At 38.0% G+C, this 19537-nt stretch overlaps 1 long non-coding RNA gene across 1 annotated transcript; it reads right to left on the reverse strand.

The window, feature by feature from the left end:
• Nucleotides 1-13948: 13948 nt before the first annotated feature.
• LOC145028560 (uncharacterized) lies at nt 13949-15994 on the reverse strand. The gene is made up of 5 exons (XR_013676060.1): nt 15712-15994; nt 15227-15398; nt 14981-15062; nt 14385-14496; nt 13949-14122 (listed from the first exon to the last, which is right to left on the reverse strand). It is a non-coding gene; the product is annotated as an uncharacterized LOC145028560 (long non-coding RNA).
• Nucleotides 15995-19537: the final 3543 nt, after the last annotated feature.

Genomic DNA, 19537 nt, shown 5'->3' on the forward strand with positions numbered 1-19537 from the left:
CAACTTTTCAACCCTTGCAACTTTACAAATTAAAACATTTATTTTCAATAATTAATATTTCTAACTTGCAACTTACCATAATTATCATGCTCCCACTAACATGATGATTATATTTATACCAACATAACACTTATGCTCCCACTAGCTTTGACATGCATTCAGAAAATAGTTGAACTTCTAGAAAACAATGCTTATTGAGTTTCTTAAGTTCATATTTCTAATACTAAGACGCTTTGATAAGACTTTATCTAAGCTTCTCAACCTCATACACATTTTCTTAGATAACTCATGTGTGTGTCTAAACGATTCTAGAAGTTATAGCAATAAGTCTAAAATGTCCAGACCCATTTTCCATTTCCCACAATTCAAACTATGAAAAGGGATGTCGTAATCATAGTTTAATTTGAGAAACCCAAATTACATAATGGTATTTTCAAAATCTCTTAGTGAAATCGTTTCCTCACAATCATTTTCATGAAGGAGAGAAACCTTATTACACTTAGATTTTATTGTGTATGTGCTCTTATCCAGGTGAATTTGTCATAACCATAATCACAAGATAATGTTAGTGACAAATCCAAACTATAACGGACAAAACTTATTCTTATTAATTTCTTGCCATTAAGGGTCCCATCATTGCTTCCAAGTTATTAAGCACCTCACCCCTACAATTCAATGTACTTTCCATTGATCAAGGTGTCTTGCCCCTATGCAATCTATTGAGAACTCATAGAACTCACATGCATAGTTGACTAAACTGGAATGGCACAAAAACAAGTATATGTCAACACGATCGGTTACGAACCTCAAGTCATGTGCTAGTGATTGTTGATTAGGTTTATTCTTGATTAGGTCTTGAAAACTTTTCAAGGTCATTAAAATTCCCACTGATCTCTTGACATATATGATTCTCTTGTCAGAAAACTTTTCTAGACAAAACAAATATTCAAGAGTTAGTGTAGTTCTTATCAAGACAAAACACTTCACATAATTGGTCCTAGTTGGTCTTTGTCTTATCCAAGACAGCACAACTTACTAATTTCAAATGTGTAAGAATAAGAAAACTTTTTCAAATTCCACATTTGTTGAATGTTATAAACCTTATTAAGACTTGTCACTCAATTCACAATCTTTGAGTATAACTTTAAGACTTGATATTGGAATGAAGTATGATTGATTTCTTGATTTAACCATTTCCATAATTCTCGATTCCTCTTCTTAGACATACAAATGCACTAAGACTCACTTAGAGGATCAACTGAGATATGGTTCTTAATCGTTAAGACTTAACATAAAACACAATAAAAGGTACTCTCCCTTCTTCTTAGAATAGATAAACTTTTATCTTTCTGCCTACTTGATTCTTCTTTATTTGTTTTGCTATTCATTGAAACTCTTTCAATTAACTCAAAATTACACTTAATCTTATAAGTATAATCATATTTACTAAACTTTTAGTAAATCATGATGAATATCTTATATCTCTTTGTAGCGGATTTGATCAACGCACAACCTAGTGTACTCGATCTTCTAGTCCTTCACTTGACACTTTATCAAAGAATTAGTCTAATTTCCAAATATAAAAGTTTTCATTCATCACACAACCAAGTTGTATGATTCCAAGTTTCTGTTCAATTGAAACTTGGGCGATGAGAAACTCTCCCTATTTGGTAAATTCTTGACATCTCCACAAATAACATAATTAAGAATCAAATCCATTATTGCTAATAATAGAAACCTTCAAACATCAATTTTTCATACACGCCATTGCAAGGATAAATAAATAAGATAAAATCAAAATTTATTTTATTGCGGAAAAATTGTTCTTACAATGCAATTCAATTGAAAAACTATGTTATTACATATTTCTTAGCAATCTATTTTAACTCCAAGTAGTGGCTCAAGAATCTAATCTTCAAGCAATGCGATCGAAATCCATTTCTTCACGATTAGATTCAGCTCACTTCCTCCCTTAAGCTTCCTCTATTTTCTTCGATCCTACAAAACATCAAAATGTAATCTTATCACATCATGTATTAAGAATATAGAATAGGAACTTAAAAGAGTTAGTTAATGGATTTTACCTGAAGTAGAGCCATACGTCTTGACTCTCCCATCTCTTAGATCTCTCAGGTAAATAGGGCAACTTCGTCTCCAATGCCCCTTCTTTTGGCAATAAAAGCAAATGGACTCTTTTGACAATAAATAGGGCAACTTCGTCTCCAACATCCTTAACCTATCAATGTGTGACTTCATCTCTAAGACGTATGCACACACAGGTTTCCCATCTTCGTGTTTACTTGCTAAAAGGGCTTGAGTGGTCTTGAACTTTTCAAGCCTTCGAACTTGTGGACTAGGGAGAATAATTGGAGGAGGTGGAGGAAGTGAAGCATGATTTCTTGTTCCTCGATCATATAGTGGAACATCATCTTCATTTAGAAATCTTGTTTCATGGAATTTGGGAAGACCATGATTGTCATAACTAGATGTCTACAAAACGGGAGAAAATTCAAGTTAACTTGATTTGAATCCTTGATGTAACACCCAAATAAAACATCGAGGCTAGGATCCAACACAATGCTCTACAACATAGAAGAGGGATAACGTAATCTAGTTGCAGAATATTTAAAGGTAGGTAATTGACGATTTGCCAATTTCCACCATGAAAACAAAAAGGAAGTTTAAGTTTTAAATATATGGGTTTAGGTCATGTTTGGTCACTTAACTTCTGGTTTTGTGCTCATTTGGTCACTTAACTCTTTTTAAGTTTTAAAAGGTCATCAAACTTTTTGGTTTTGTGCTCATTTAGTCACTTAACTTTGGTTAGGTCACATTTAGTCACCTAACTTTTAACATTATGGTCATTTAGTCACTAAACTTTTAAATTTTTTCAAAAGTTTAGTGACTAAATGAGCACAATTTTAAAAGTTAGGTGACTAAATGTGACCAAACCAAAAGTTAAGTGACTAAATGAGCACAAAGTCAAAAGTTTGATGACCTTTTAAAACTTAAAAAGAGTTAAGTGACCAAATGAGCACAAAATCAAAAGTTAAGTGACCAAAAATGACCTAAACCCTAAATGTATTGAAAACTCCTAGATCTTTTAAGATTCATTGAACTTTTCAATGACATGTTTAAATCTCGATATGCCCCTCGATTTGTGTCTGGGATGCAGAGGATCACAAAACAGGGTGTGAATAACCATGAAAATATACATGGTGCCCCCAATGTTACAGTCGCCTATTCGATGTGCCGGTTAACCATACAAGCTCCACCGAACTATGACAAACATCGAGCCACCCTTTGCCACCTTTGCTTAGAACTCAATTAGTGTGTCGGTTAACCACACACGCTCCACTAACGTCTTAGCAAGGGTAAAAAGTGTAATTTCATGGAATTGCATCAATTCACTTTTGCCTAAAGTAACTAAGATTGAGAATTTTGTAAACATTTAGTTACTTTATTATTCATTATACTTTTAATGAGGAGAGGGTTTGCCCTATCCTACCCGTTCGGCTAACGACCATCCACCAATCAAGGAAGTGGTGGGGGAGAGTGGACACCCATTAAACGACCATTTTATAGGTCATAACCTTATACCCCCCCTTATAGATCAGCTTCATGAATGAGGCCTACTAACGGTAAGACTAGCAGTTTAAGTTATACATATATGATATTAGACTTTTAATGTTATATATAGTATAAGGTGTATTTTACACTTTTAAAATACTAGGTTGTTTAAACTATTAATTATACCTTTAATTTAATTAGTCTTAAATCTTTTAATTTATGGCTTATTAATTCTTTCTTTTAATTAAACTTGTAATTAAATCAATAAACCACAAGGGTGTAAATTTGAACCTTTCAAAATTAGGGTTTTAGAATTTAGACTTTCAAAATCAAACATTTAATCAAAATTTAAATTCCAAAACTTGAGGGCAAGTTTTGAAACTTTTCAAAACATAAGCAAGAACATTCTAGATCAAATTACAAATAATAATAATTAACCAATTAATTAGTAATTAACTAAAGATGACCCAATTCAATTTCTTGCAAGCTAATCTATCAAATAATTGAAATAAATCAAGTTTATCACACAAGGCAATGATTATCTAATTAATTTGACAATTATCTTCTATTTTGGTAAGGATATCTTTTAAATTAAACGATTAATTTAACCTAATCCCTTAAATCTCCTAGAATTTGAAATTATGGGATCGGATAATTCAAAATCTTTAATTACCAAATTGAAACATTTAAAGAATAATTACATGATATGGCATTATCCAAATTCCTAAAATTTAGGATCTAATCTTGGGGAAGGAGGCAATTTCGAAATCCAAGGGTTGGAAAACCCTAGAATTCGAAATCTTGGAGGTTAAGGAAAGGGTATGGGAAACCCTAGTCAAATTTCAAAAATCAGGGTTCAAGAACCCTAATCTTGAAAATTCATGCCTCCTAGGGTTTATTGGCCATAAACCCTAATATGTCAAGTTCATACATTTGTATAATGCTAATTGAAAACAAAAACCAATGGCTTTGATACAACTGATGAGTTTTATACAAACAATCCTATGTGTGCATGAAACCCTATAGTTGGATCTATGTTATCACTATTAGCTATACAACTTTATAAACACAAAAAGAAACCTGACATGCTAGTACTATTTTTGAAATCCACATAGAAGAATAGAATACATACCTTTTGTTGTTATATAGTAATAACAACTAGTTCCTTGAATCTCCTTAGCTTTGAAAGCAAGTACCACAAGTGTAGTACCTCTAATGGCTCACAAACACCAAGAGCAAGAGGATGACTTAGGAAAAGAGGAGAGGTCCCCAAAAACATATAGAAACCCTAAGGAAACTCTTGGCCACGTTTTTGGTGCTCTAGGGGTCGTTAAATAGTGAGGCTATTAGGGTTATCAAACAAGGAAACCCTAATTTGACTGCTTAGGCCCTAAGCAGCCCATTGACTCCCTTCTTAGAGACCTTGGACAATTTCTAATGGGGTTCCCCATAAAATTCGTCCACCCCTCTAATATGGAGTCCATTAGCACAATATTCAACTATCACACAATTGACAATTCTAGTCCCCTTTATTTAATTAATGTCTTTTAGCCAAAAAAATTAATTCTTGACTAGTATTAATTAAAAATATAATTTCTATTTTAATATATTATTCATATAATATATTAATAAATCATAATTAATCATCTTTCTCCATAAATCATCCTATCAAGTTGCTTTGGTGAAGGCAACCCAAAAGGACCATGCACAATCGGGTCAAGTACATACCAAAATAGTTATGGACTTAGACATTAATCCAACACTTGGAGAAGAAGGAGCTCAATAGAGAAGTGTTGGTTGCATTGGAGCTTGTAGATCGAGACCTTGTTCACCTGATCTTTCTTCTAGAGTGGATTTGCGGCTTATCGATGCTTTTTTTGGCAACACCTCTACTAGGATGGTATTTGATAGGTTCCTGAATGCCATTGAAGCGAGTTTGCTTAAAGCGTATGCTTCTTTGTTCTTTGATCGTGGAACTAGTTTGATTTTGAATGTTTGAAACTTCGCGATCCATGTCTGTATTTGAGCCAGATACTTTTGGATGTGCGTTTCTTTCGCTTCGTAAAGTTCCTTTAATTTGGTTGACCTTCAACATCGATTCACCGAACTCTTCAAGATGCGAGATGTTCATGCTCCTTGCTAACCATAACCCCGCTAGCAGATCCTCGCATTCCGCCTCATTGTTTGAGCACTTGAATTTGAATCGTAGGGCATAGGTTGACTTGTCCCCATATGGCTGGTGAGAATAATGCCAACTCCTGATCCATATTTACTTGATGCCCCATCAATATGTAGCACCCACATTTCTTTAGTTGCTTAGGTCGGGGCTTTTAGAAGTTCGTCGACATCTTTAGGAGTAGTCATCATTGATGACAACGGGTCGTCTGACATTTATGTCAATAAGTCTGCTAAAACTTGCCCTTTTATGCTAATTCGGGGTTTACATGTGATGTCATGTTCTCTTAATTTTATCGCCCACTTCGTCATTCATCCTGAATGCTCGAGTTGTAGTAGCATCTACTTCAATAGTTGGTCGGTTATGTAACACCCCAAAATACGAGCCAAAAATTTCATTTTTGAAAACATATTTTTAACAAAACATTCGAATTAAAACATTTACTGATCATAGTATTTTAATAAGATATCGCATGTCTGGAAAACATTTCAATAAACATAATAATGTCAGAGTACAAATCCCCAGGAAGTTCTCATGATGCGGAATACAAAGCATGTGTGTGATGGGCCGCTACCACGCCAGCTCCTTCCCCTTCGAAGAAGAGGTACCTGAAACCAAAACTGAAAACTGTAAGCACGAAGCTTACTGAGTTCCCCCAACCTACCACATACCATACAATCACATAACATGCATATATCGTCAGGCATATCTGGGTGCCCGACCTACCCCTTCGGTCCTCTCGACCGGATACTGTCTAGCATAACTGGGAGCTTGCCTCCCCTTCGGTCCTCTCGACCGGATACTGACTAGCATATCTGGGTGCTGGTCTCCCCCTTCGGTCCTCTCGACCGGATACCGGGGACTATTTCACTCCCTACTACTACCACATAACACATATATCTCGTAATCTATCTAGCATGGCTGGGTATGATCGCACCTTCGGCCCTATCAACTGGTAATATGGGGACTATCTCCCCCTACCGTCACTAACACATAGCATCATATCATACTAGCACATAAACATATCACAGGTAGTAGCAACCTTAGATGAATATCATAGAGACAATCATCCGTCATACAACTCCTACTGGTGGGCCGACATTGTGGCCGTAGACCCACCGCTATTGGAAGGTAACTCACCTCGTAGTAGCTGCTGATCTGTGTGGGAATAGTCTGTCTGCTGCTACTGCTGCTCCGGAAATCCTTCGGCTGTAATTCCCACCAAACACTTAGTCAAATACTGCTAACCGCCCTCAGGGTAAATTGCCCATTTACCCTTAACAAGTCATGAGTTAAGTCATAGTCAACTGCCAGTTAACCAGACTCGCCGAGTTGGCTTGCCGACACGCCGAGTCCCTTTCTCTAAACCCAAGTCTTAATAGTCCTGCATCCTACTCGCCGAGTTGTATGAATAACTCGCCGAGTTCGCCTTCATCAGAAGAACACTTTACGCTGTGACTCGCCGAGTTGTATGAACAACTCGTCGAGTCTGTTCTTGATCTAAGAAGATTATCTTGAACTCGGCGAGTCAGGGCATTGACTCGCCGAGTTCCTTCATGGAGGAGTTTGACTTCCAACTCACCCCGGACTCACTATACTACTCGCCATAACGAAAAAGGGGGAAAACTCGGGGACTCGCGTCTCGACTTGCCGAGTCCGATGAACGACTCGCCGAGTCATTACCATGCAATTACTATATGGTCAATTCTACTTGAATCCAGCTCATTCCATACATAGATCCGTGATCCTGGGGCTTGATTTACACGTAAAGTTTCCAACTTTACGTGTAAATAGGCAACCATGAGGGTTTTAGGGTCCAAAATGCACCAAAAGGGTAGATCTAGGGCTTTCATGTAATATGGTTCCAAAAAGACGGTAGATCTGAGCTCCTGGAGCTCAACCATGCCTAGATCTAAAGGTTAATCAGCTTATTACGAACCCTCAAACCTACCCAAGCTTGGAAATGGTTCAAGAAGGACTTTAATGGAGCTATAAGGGACAATAAGCATGAAAACAAGGGGAAAACGAGCTATACCTTAGGGAACACACTGAGATAGCTCAAAGATGCTTGACCTCCTCTTCTTCTTCTTGATCTACTCTTCTTCCTACTCCAAAACTTCAAGAGGACACACCGAATGCTTCAAACTCACAAGGAAACAAAGCTTGGACGAGATATAGGGCTCTAAGGGTGAATGGGGGCGAGCTTGGGTCGCACAAGCTAGCTTAAATAGGGGGTAAACCCTTGGGATTAGGGTTTCATCAAACAACGATGACTCGCCGAGTCGCCAACTTAAGCGTGCCCCCGGACCGCGTCCCTACTCGGCGAGTCGGACCTACAACTCGCCGAGTCCAAGGCTAAATGACAATTACTTAGATAAAAAAAATTTACGTACCAGGAACCAGGTGCTACAGGTTAATACTTTGATGGGATGTGCCTGAAAGTATCTACGTAATCACCTGACTGTGTATACCAAGGAAAAGCCCAACTTTTCTACTTTAGAGTAATTTCGTTCCGCCCCTTCCAGTACCCTACTAATGAAGTATATTGGTACTTGCTTCGCTCCTCTTCTCGTGACCAACGTTGCACTGATCGCCTCATGACTCACTGATAGGTATACTATTAACACTTCCTCCTTTAAAGGACTTGCCATGGTCGGCAGTTGTGTAAGGCATCACTTAAATTTCTGGAGTGCTTCTTGCGCCTCATCCTACCATAATATATCTTTCTTCCATATGAATGTTTTCAATGTTTGGAAGAAACGTACCGTCTGGTCTGCCGACTTAGCCGGAATCGCCCCAATGCCGCTAACTTGCCATTAAGGCTCTGTACCTCCTTCATTGTTCGTGGTGTTTCCGTTTTCAGCAAACTTTTAACCTTTTCAAAGTTTGCCTCTATCTCTGTTTTTGTTACAATATGGCCCAATAATTTCCCTGTTAGCACTCCAAAGATGCATTTCTTTGGGTTAAGCTTCATGTTGGTCTGCCATAGCCTCTTGAGAGTCTCTTCCACATCCGCCAGGAAATCATCATCATCCTTGTAATTGATCACCATATCTAGGGATGAGCAAATGGACTGGGGAACCGGCCGGAACCGGAACCGATACCCGATGGAACCGGTCGGGCCGGGACCGGGACGTTATTTTTGTGGATTTTTGGAACCGGGAACCGGTAGGAACCGGAACCGATATAATCGGAACCGGTAGAACCGGAAAAAACCAGAACCGTATGATGCTATTTTTCAAGGATCGGTTCCAACATTTGAAGACACGACAAGAACTGGTAGGAACCGGTAGAACCGGAACCGATAGAACCGTCGGGCCGGTTCGGTTCTTGATTTTAGCCGAAGCCGGTTCCCGGTTCCGACTGGTTCCGGCCGGTTCGGTCCTTTTGCTCATCCCTAACCATATCATTTATTTATACGTCAACGTTTCTTCCCACCTGTTGCATGAATACTTTATCTACCAATATTTGGTAGGTCGCCCCCGCATTCCACAATCCGAAAGGCATCTTTATGTAGCAAAAAGTCCCTTTCTAAGTATGGAAAGTTGTTTTGTTTTCATCAGTCGTGGCCATCTTCACTTGATGATACCCTATGTATGCATCCAAGAAAGATTTCCATCTGTATCCTCCTAACCACTCGATCTTCAACTTTATTTCCGGAAGGGGATAGCTGTATTTTGGGCAAGTTTTATTGAGGTCGGTGAAATCAACGCACATTCTCATCATTCCATTTGTTTTTTTACTAGCACCGGATTGGCAATCCATTTTGGGTATTGTGTGGCCCTCATGACTCTAGATTTTACTAAAGCTTTGACTTCCTTGTTGACAATTTTTGTGACGATCGACTTTCGAGGTATTGATTAATTAATTCTTCTTAATTTATGGTTAGGCCAAGTGTAGATAAAAAGGACTATTGGATTGGACTTAAGCATTTGGGCCAAAGATTGGGCTGCCCATAAGATGTACGTTGGGTGTAGCCTGGGTGTACGCAGGGCATAGTGGTCTGCATCGGATTCGGGGGACGCATAGCCTACCAGGAGTGTGCGCAACGTACGTGAGCAGATAAAAAACCCTATATTTTAGGGTTTAAGTCGTATAAATACCACATTATAGCCATACTATTGGCTTCTTACCAGTCCCCTCACCCTCAGAAAACCCTTATTTCGCCCCATACTCCATTGTTGTGTGTGTTTGACCTTTGTGATCTCATTTTGGTGAAGGAAAGCTTTAAAGAAGAAAATGAGAGGTTGGAGGAGAAGCCTTTGAGTGCCTTGAGCTCAAAGATCTGGATTAAACTCATATTTTGGCATCTAGAGGAGGTATAAAGCTCTTAACTTTCTTCCCCAATGTCTAGATCTAGGTTTTGGAAGTTTTGGACCTCTTTAGGTCCAAAGTTTGGATCTTGATCATTCAACTTCAAATTTGAGCTTAGGGTTGCCACCCTTGAGGCTCAATGAGTTCCTTTATCTGTAAAGTTGCAAGCTTTAAGGCCATTATGAGGCCATGCATGAAATCAAGCCACTTCTATGGAGTTAGTTGTCATTACTTCATGTTTGGGTTCATTTGGTGGGTTGCAAGCCACCAAGTGATCGACTTTATGGATTAGAATGATGAAAGGGACTTGGATCTGCAGTCGTAGCTTCTGGGACTGAGTATTTAGTGCTTAATGTGGAAAGGAGCATAACACGGGAGTACGATGGGCATACCAGCCAGTACATGCAGCGTACAAGCCATGCAGCAGGTACGCACTGCGTACAGATGAGTACGCCCCGCGTACTCATCATAATTGGGCCTTTGCATTTTGGGCCTCGCGTACTCAACAAGCCATGATTTTCCATTTTCTCACTGGTTGGATATGGGTTTTATAACAATATAAAAGAAAATTTTTGGGTCGTATTTTTGGATGTTACAATTTCGTTTCTTTCTATGGCTATATTACGCTTCTCTTGATTCACTGGTACACACGAGGAATTGATGTTCAAGTGATGTTCTATTATTGACCATGGAATACTTGTCCTATATGCGGGTGCCCATGCGAACACACTTTGATATTTTCTCAATATCATCACCAAACCGTCTCACAGCGCTCTAAGGAGCTTTAGCCCTATTTTAATTATCTGATCCTTGTGGTTTTTGTTGACGAATGCCTCCTTTGTATCCACCAAAGAAATTCCTTTTTCCATGGGCTTTGCTTGCTCTGGCTGTACAGCATGGCTACGCTCAAGAGGTCCTGTGGTGGTGTTTTGAACTATCATCACTCCTTCCTTAGTAGGAAATTTAAGTAAACCATGCACTGTAGATAAAACAGCTTGCAGCTTCCACAAGTCAGTTCTTCCCAAAAGTATGTTAAAAGGAGAGAGTGCTTGTACTACTACAAATTCCGTTAATATGGTTTTTCGAATGTTACCTCGATAGTCTTCCAATGTGAAGGGCAGCAAGATTTTTCCTCTTGGCCACACAGACTGGCATGCGAATCTTACCACTGCAGCCGTGGCAGGCTTGAGGTATCTTTGGATGTCCGAAGGCAGTCCTCTCATGCAATGTTCGTACATTATGTTAACGGAACTTCCGTTATCCATGTAAACTATTATGATCAACGTTCCTCCTATCGTTTCCTTTATTATCGAAGGTTTCGTCCCTTTATGATCAAAAGTACTGGATCATGAAGACTAATATCAATGCTAGTTATTTTTTGCTTCGGGTTACCTTGTCACTGGGATCTTCTTCGTCTTGTACCATGGCAATTTCAACATCATACTTTGGTATACCATCTTTCTTTGCCACTCGCTTGTCGACTCTTAATGATCATTTTTTTTCTCTTTTTCTCTTTTTAAACTTTCACAATCCTCCATGTGACCCAAATTTTTATGAAAGTCACGGTACTTGTTCAGGTCTCGAGGATGTTTTCCGTTTTTATATATGTTATACCTATTTGGGCTTCGTGGAGTATAAGCTTCATATGCTTCCTATCGATATGGTTGGTAACGAACATTTCGCCTTCCCCTCTCGCTTTGGTGTGGCCTTCTACTATAGTTATGGTGCGGTTGTCCACTGGATTGAGAAGGGTATGTTTTAATTCGTTCTTCCATTTTCCCTCTCCCCGCCATGGCCTTTCCTTCCATCCGTGATTTTTTAGTGCTCTCAGCTTCTTGCCACAGGAATCGATTAACTTTTCGTATGATTTCTTCTGTATTAGCCCATTCTCGCCCTACCAGCTTTTGGAATAGCTCCCCTTCTAGGAGCCCGTAAGTGAACGCCACCATGATCATAAGGTCATCCCGGGTTGGAATTTTCCTACAACTCTCATTAAACCTCTTAAAGTATGCTTTATTTGACTCTCATTCACGATGTCGACAAGCGAATATCGGGCACGCTTGCTGCTAGAACCTTCGTTGTTGTATGAAACTGTTATAGACTTTTTGGCACACCTCTTCGAAGCTCACTATACTTCGAGGTGGTAAGCTAGCAAGTCAGTATCGGGCAGATCCTTCTAGAGTTCCTCCGAAATACAGGCTCCACAACTTTGGATCCTTTGGTATCATTTTTATCCCCCACTGGAAACTGGATACATGATCATTTGGATTTGTAGTACCGTCGTAGGGTGGCACCCTCGGCCCTTTCAACCATTTGGGAATAGACGTTTCATTAATGTCGTCCGTAAAAGGAGAACAAAAATTTAGATTCTTGAAATCTTGGTTGTATCGCTTTGCTTTTGTTACTTCGGGTAGCTTTTCTTGTTTTTCATGAGCGTCTTCTGCATTGGATAGTCAAACTGCATTTCTCTCCTTCTGGCTTGATCTTTTTTCATGGGGGCTTGACTCCTTTCCTTCTTCGTCAGAGTATTTCGTTTGGTCTGTGTGGACCAAAACTCGATCTCATTCTTTCTCTTTCTGGAGTTGTCTTTTAATTTGCAATTTCCTCGTAGCCCTAATGCTTTCGAATGCTTCAAATTATTCTAACTCCATTTCTTATGCCATTTTGCCTTGCATTTTCGCTCCCTCGTCACTGATAAACTTTCCAGAAACTACGTGCTATGCCTTCAAGGTTTTGCATTCTCGCGACGGGACTCGCTCCAACTGCTAGTGTGCTTGCGCCGACTATTTGTTGCGAGGTCCCACGGATGACGCCACTTGATGTACCATCGGGTCCCTCTTCCATCTTTCATGATGGGATTAGTTTTTGTCCGAGCAAATAGATTGACCTAAAGAATACAAACAAACCATAAGCTAGTCAGTCGAGATGAGATCCCGTACAACGCTCCGACGGTTAAATTAACGAAAGGTTGTATTATCGATCGAATATAGGGGTGGAGAGTTAAAATGTGAAACAAGTACGACTTCTGTGTACGTACCTCCTTGACGAGTTGGATTACCTATTTTTAGCGAAGGAGGAAGATGTAACGAGTTCTTCCCGTATCGACCCTGTCATGACATCTTACCGCATTTATGGCATTATCCTCGAAGGTATGACTAGATGTACTTCGTATGACGTTACACAGGTGTCATATGGTTGTGCCAAGATTCATCAGCCGCGCATCCTTGTACATACTGTATTCTCATGTTTTCGATGTACTATTGTTATTGTTTTGACGTCACTACGTACTTTCTCGTTGGTCTTTCTTTTCCTTTCGAGTCTTCATGCCAATTCGGTATATAAGAGGGCAACTTCGAGATATATGGGGTGGGTGACTTCGAGCGACCTTGCAACATGCTGGTTCGGTATATTTGGGAAGGATATAGATATTTACGAACTCTAACCTATTACTTATGGTTATGCATTTCATGGAGGATAGCTGGTAGCGGGGTATTGTGCTCACTACAAATAAAATGACATTTAATAGCATAGAAAAAATGCCACTAAAAATGAAAAAGTACCACTAAAAATGAAAAAGTGCCACTAAATGCCCCTGGGGAATCTGCGGCACAAAAAAAGTGCCACTAAAAGCGCTGCCACAAAAGACTTTTAGTGACACTTTTTAATTGTGTCGCTGCAGCTTCTATGGGTTTTAGTGGTAGTTTTCGATTATGCCACTAAAGTACTTTTAGATTTTAATGGCACAATTTTTATGACACTATTTAAATGCTAAAATAAATATTACTTTCATGCTTTTAGTAACACTTTTTTAACACAAAAATATTATATTAATAAACTAGGTCCGATTTTTTAAAATTTTTAATGGAATATAAAACAAGAACAAGAAAATTAAGATAATAAATGGAAACACAATATCATTGCTTTAATGGTTCAATTCAGACTTCTCTAACAATATTATTCTTAATATTTAAAACAAGTGTCTTTAAAAAAATCAATAAGCCTAAATGCTATTCTCCATAGACTTCAAATTCGTGCTCCCTTGATGATCACTTCCTTTGAAACCTAGAATTAGAAATGGAAACAAAAATGTTAACCAATAAACCCAACCATGAAGCTATTACTGTTTAATCAGGTAAAGTTAAAGAGAGCATTAGAAAAAGACATAAAAATTATGCACACTTGGGGAGGATTAGATCAATTGATACAGTGCACACACCATATTGAAACTTTACATTCCCAGTTAACCAAATTAAACTTTCAAATAAGACATGAAAATTAAACTTTTTTTTTTTCCTAAATAGAGAGAATTTCAAGATTCACATACCAAACAAGGAGTTTGGTTCCACCCATGCATCGTTTAGAATAGTTAGTATTATCGTATTGTAACCTGTTGCAACTTTTTTTAGTATGCTTTCCAATTCATATGCTTTGTTTTCCTATAGAATTCAAGAATAAAAAAACAACATTAGAATGAATCATATATAAATGAATGATATGGTAATTTCCAGAATCATAGGTTAATTAGTTGGACTAACTAAAATCATCATGACATCAAAAAAGGAAAAAGAAAGTTGCATATGATTAAGAACAAGATTCTAATTTTTGGAAATTTAAAGATGTACTTGGTCAATGAGCCAACTATATATTTTATAATTTGCAACTTGCTTTATGAAATAAAATAAAATCGTAAACAATATATACCAACTACTCTAATAGTTTTACCAAAGATAAAGAATTGAGAGTTGTGACAAATAATAAATATATATACCAAGGATAATTAAGTAAATCAAAGACTTATGTCTTATAAAAACATATTAATGCTAAACATCATGTTAAACCCATGAGTTTGTAATTTTGTGAGAATGAGAATAACAACAAATGAAAAGGAATTTAGTCAAAACTCAAAAGAACTGTTCCTACCCTTATGTAGTCTCACGCTTGCTTCTCCATGGCCCATACACAAATAATTATTGGTGAATTTGGTAAAAAAAACCATGCATTCCTTCAAAAAAATATATAAAACCAATTATGCTTTGGATTATCCAAAAACGTTTTTTTCTATTTAGAGTGATTTGTCTCAAGATTTGTCAATTTTGTTGTAGACTTGTCATTGAAATAGATTAAAAAATTTATTAACAACAGTTACATCAAGATTAGAGAAATTACCAGGTAATAAGGGAAAGGTAAGCAGATCAAAGTTGTTCCAAACATGAAAAACAAAACCATGAATCAAAATGCCTGCATCATGAAATCAAATAAACAACGATGTCGCAAATCTCTTCCTCTTAAATACCATCAAAATCTCTTCAAATGTTGAATCAGAGCACCAAAATCGAACCTGTGGGGAGGAAAATTCTTTACTAAATCATCAATAATTGATTTCGTGTCACAAATCATAAACAAAATGAAGCATGAACGCATCATATAGGGCTTATGGTCTGATTGAGGATTTTTATCGAACACTTGGTGTTCATCAAGAAAACAAAGGTAATAGTATTAAATTGACTTTGTACCACCTTTCCAAAAGAGTGCTTTTGAAACGACTTCCAGCAAATTACATGAAACTGGGTTAAAAAGAAACTTAAAAAACTTCTGACCAACAACGATTAACATTGAAAATCTGGAAATTCTAGAACGGATTAGATACAAACCTTAAAGTCTGTCAAGGTTGAGATTTCAGTGGGATGGAAAAGGCGAATAGAGAGATCGACGAGGCGAATGCAGAGATCGATGGGCAGATCGCGCATGAGGAATAATAGATGAGCAGATAAGCAACGATTTTTTTTTAGTTTGAAAATATATTTAGGGCTTGCATTTTTACTTTTTAGAAGAAAATAAAGGTTGTATTGTATAGGTATACAGGGTAAATGTAAACTAAAGTGGGAATAAAAATTTGAGGGACGCGGGAACGAAAATTTATGTGCCACTATATCTAAATTTATTTGTAGTGGCTGTGAAAGAACTAATACGTGGTAGTGAGATGTATGGTTGATGTTTCCCTATATTATATGCCTATTTGATCCTTGATTGTTCATATGTCCACATATGGTGGTAGTGGGTTGAGGTGGTTATGCTTTGTATTGTAGGCCAAGATACCTGGTGCAGATCAGCTGTAAACCACAGGCGCGGAGGCTTAGGAATAGCGGTTAGGTTGAGGAGGTAGTCCAACAAACCATAGGAATTCCAGCCCGATGGCTGAGTGAACCCGTCGCATGTTGGCATTCTAGTCCAAGTACTGATTGGGAATGAGCATTCCAATCTGATGATTGTGGGCCGTTATGCATGGTTGTATGTTTATCATATGGGGTATTTTAGGGGAAACTTACTAAGCTTTGTGTTTACCCAGTTGTTTATGTTTTTCAGGTTTTATCGGTGATCGTGGGAAGGCGAAGGCGAGACTGTACACACTCATCAACAATATTAAAGATTCCATGTTTCTTATATTACTATGATTTTCAATAAATGTATTTTAGAATAAACGATTCTCTTTATAATGGTATTATAATTGGGAAGTTTTACTCTAATAAAACTGAAATATTTTTGTTGTGAAAATAGGACGTTATACCACTTTAAACACCTCATAGGTCTAGCCAAGGCATCACTCCCATAATTAGATCAATTAGTATTATCAGTTGGAATCATTGATAGATCTTATTTAAAAGTTCATAATAACGACTATGAATATAAATGTAAGCTACACCTAAAGCATAGTAAGTTCAACTTAACTTATAGAGTTTTCTGAAAAAAGTTCAGAAATTTCGCAGGCTGAACTTTGACTCTTAAACTTCTTTCCGTCGGGCTCTCTGATGCTTTAGAGCCTTGCTAAAGTAGCCGAAATCCTCGAAAGATTGGGCTTAGAATAATTGAGTTTCTTTTACAAAGAATGGAAAAATTAGAGTAGATTGTTGTGATGAATGAGCAAAGTTCGGTTGCCATTTATAGGTTGTCCAGGGTCGCACCACGTTGTGGTCAAGTGTAGGTAGCAAGCAATGATTCTGGTGCTGACACGTGGCACCGGACGGGGGTAAAACCTCAGATCTTTAAAAATTCACATCTCTTGCATACAAGCTCTCTTTTCGACATTCTTTATATCTTCGTGTTCATCTCGATGAGTACTGCAACTTTCCTTTAGGTTTCAACAACTAATTCTCATTTTATTTTTGGTTTATATTTTATAAAGGCTTATTGTAACATTCCAAATTTCGAGTCCAAAAATTTTGTTTTTAATCAATTAACTTATAAAGCCATTTACTGAAAACATTGTCGATATCATAAAAATCCATAAAACCATAATAAATGTGTCTCAAAATCATAACATCGAACAATAATAAAATCAGAGTACAATCTCATAGATCTTAAAATGTGGAACCCAGTGTGTGTATGTGATGCGCTGCTACCGCACCGACTCCTTCCCCTTCGACGAAGAGGTACCTGAAACAAAACTGAAAATTGTAAGCACAAAGCTTAGTGAGTTCCCCCACCATACTACATATCCAACTATAAACATATTGTCAGACATATATGGGTGCCCGACCTACCCTACTAGGCATACCAGGGTGCCTAACCTACCCCTGTCAAACATACCTGGGTGTCCGACCTACCCTCCAGTTTATCTCAACTGGTTACAGGGACTATTCCCCTTATTACTACCACTATCACATATAACATATCATGCTAACACATAAACGTACTATGTAGTAGCAAAGCAGACGATTATCACAAAGACAATCATTTCAATTATAATCAACTACTAGTGGGTCGACCTTGGTGCCTTTGTCCTACTTTTACTGGAAGGTAACTCACTTCAATGTTGTGTAGTGACTGCGCTGTCCTCGGTACAAAAATCGACTCTTCTTGACTCCTTAATTCCTACACAACATCCTTTCTACATTACCATTGCATACCCATAACCCTTACAAGGGTCGCTAAAATCCAAGTCAAAGTCAAAGTCAAAACCCTGGTCAATGTCAACTTTTGTTGACTAGACTCGTTGAGTTGGTTCACCAACTCGTCGAGTCCCCACGTCCACAAAATGTTACAACCTAGACCCTACTCGTCGAGTCTAGCAAGAACTCGATGAACTTACCTTCAACAAATCATCAAAACCTTCTTCAACGGACTCATCGAGTTCATCCTCATCCGTATGAAGGTGGTTAGTTTATGACTCGTCAAGTTCTCCTTGAACTTTTCGATTCCATCTTCAAGTGGTTGGGACATTACCTTGAACTCGTCGAGTTCCATGATTTCTAGGTCCCTAATGAGCCTAGAAAGTTGAGTGTTCTTCTATCTTAGCATCTGGTCCATCAACAGAAGGATTTGATGGGGAAATTTGACCCGACTCACCGAGTCCCTCTTTGTCCAAAACTATACAATCGATTTCCGTGGGTCTCAAAGCATCTAAATCATAGATCTGACATCCTATGGTCCATATTGTACGTAAAGTTAGAAACTTTACGTTCATGCATGGGCCATTTAGCTTAAAAGGCCCTAAAATGGAGTCTTCAAGATGCATGGAGCTCTTATGGCAGTAAAGTTGGCACATTTATGCCATGAGAACCCTCATATGTTCCATATCTAAAGTTATTCCTTTATATAATGCCCCAAACCCAAAGATGACTTAGAAATGCCCCCCCCCCCCCCCAAAAAAAAAAAAAAATGACAAGATTCAAGGCCTAAAGAGGATCTAACAAATGGAAAGTCAAGGTCGAAGCTTTTTACCTAAAATGAGCTGGAAATGGAACACAACCTCTGGATCTACTAGCTTCAACTTGAACTCCCAAGCTCCTTCCTCCTTCTCAAGCTTCACAACCACCAAAAATGCACAAAGATGGCTTAAGAACACTCAAACAAGGCTACGGTTTTGGTTTAGGGTCTTCTGGAAGTGAGAGGGACGATGGAGGTTGGTTTGGGACGAGATAAGTTGTTTAAATAGGGTGCAAACCCTAAATATTAGGGTTTTATCCAAACATCTTCTACTCGTCGAGTCGGTCCCCCGACTCGTCGAGTAGGTCACTAAACCTCCCAGTCAAAATCGAGTCTACTCGACGAGTTGGGCCTCCAACTCGCTGAGTCCCAGGGCAAATCATGAAATTACTTGAATTTAAATATGTACCAGGAACCGGGTGTTACACCTATATTGTTAAAACTTTTATGAAAATCATAACTTTTTCATACGAACTTCGTTCTCGACGTTCTATATATTGATGCATACGTATTTACAAGTACTTCGATTATTCTTTACATTGCTTTGGCTAAAATTCACCTGATCTCCATTCTACTTTTTATGACACACATTGTTGTGTACGGATAAACGTGAAATTTCGAAAAAAACATAATTTTCTCATACGAAGTTTGATTTAAATGTTCTTTATATCCACGGGATTGTCATCCTAAATAATCTTTTATTTTTATATTTTATTTTATCGTCTCAACGATAAATTTTTATAATAAGATTTTCTACACATTATATAATCTTAA

Source organism: Lactuca saligna, chromosome 2 (genome assembly GCF_052625555.1).
Source record: "Lactuca saligna cultivar CGN05327 chromosome 2, ASM5262555v1, whole genome shotgun sequence".
Taxonomy (NCBI): Eukaryota; Viridiplantae; Streptophyta; class Magnoliopsida; order Asterales; family Asteraceae; genus Lactuca; species Lactuca saligna.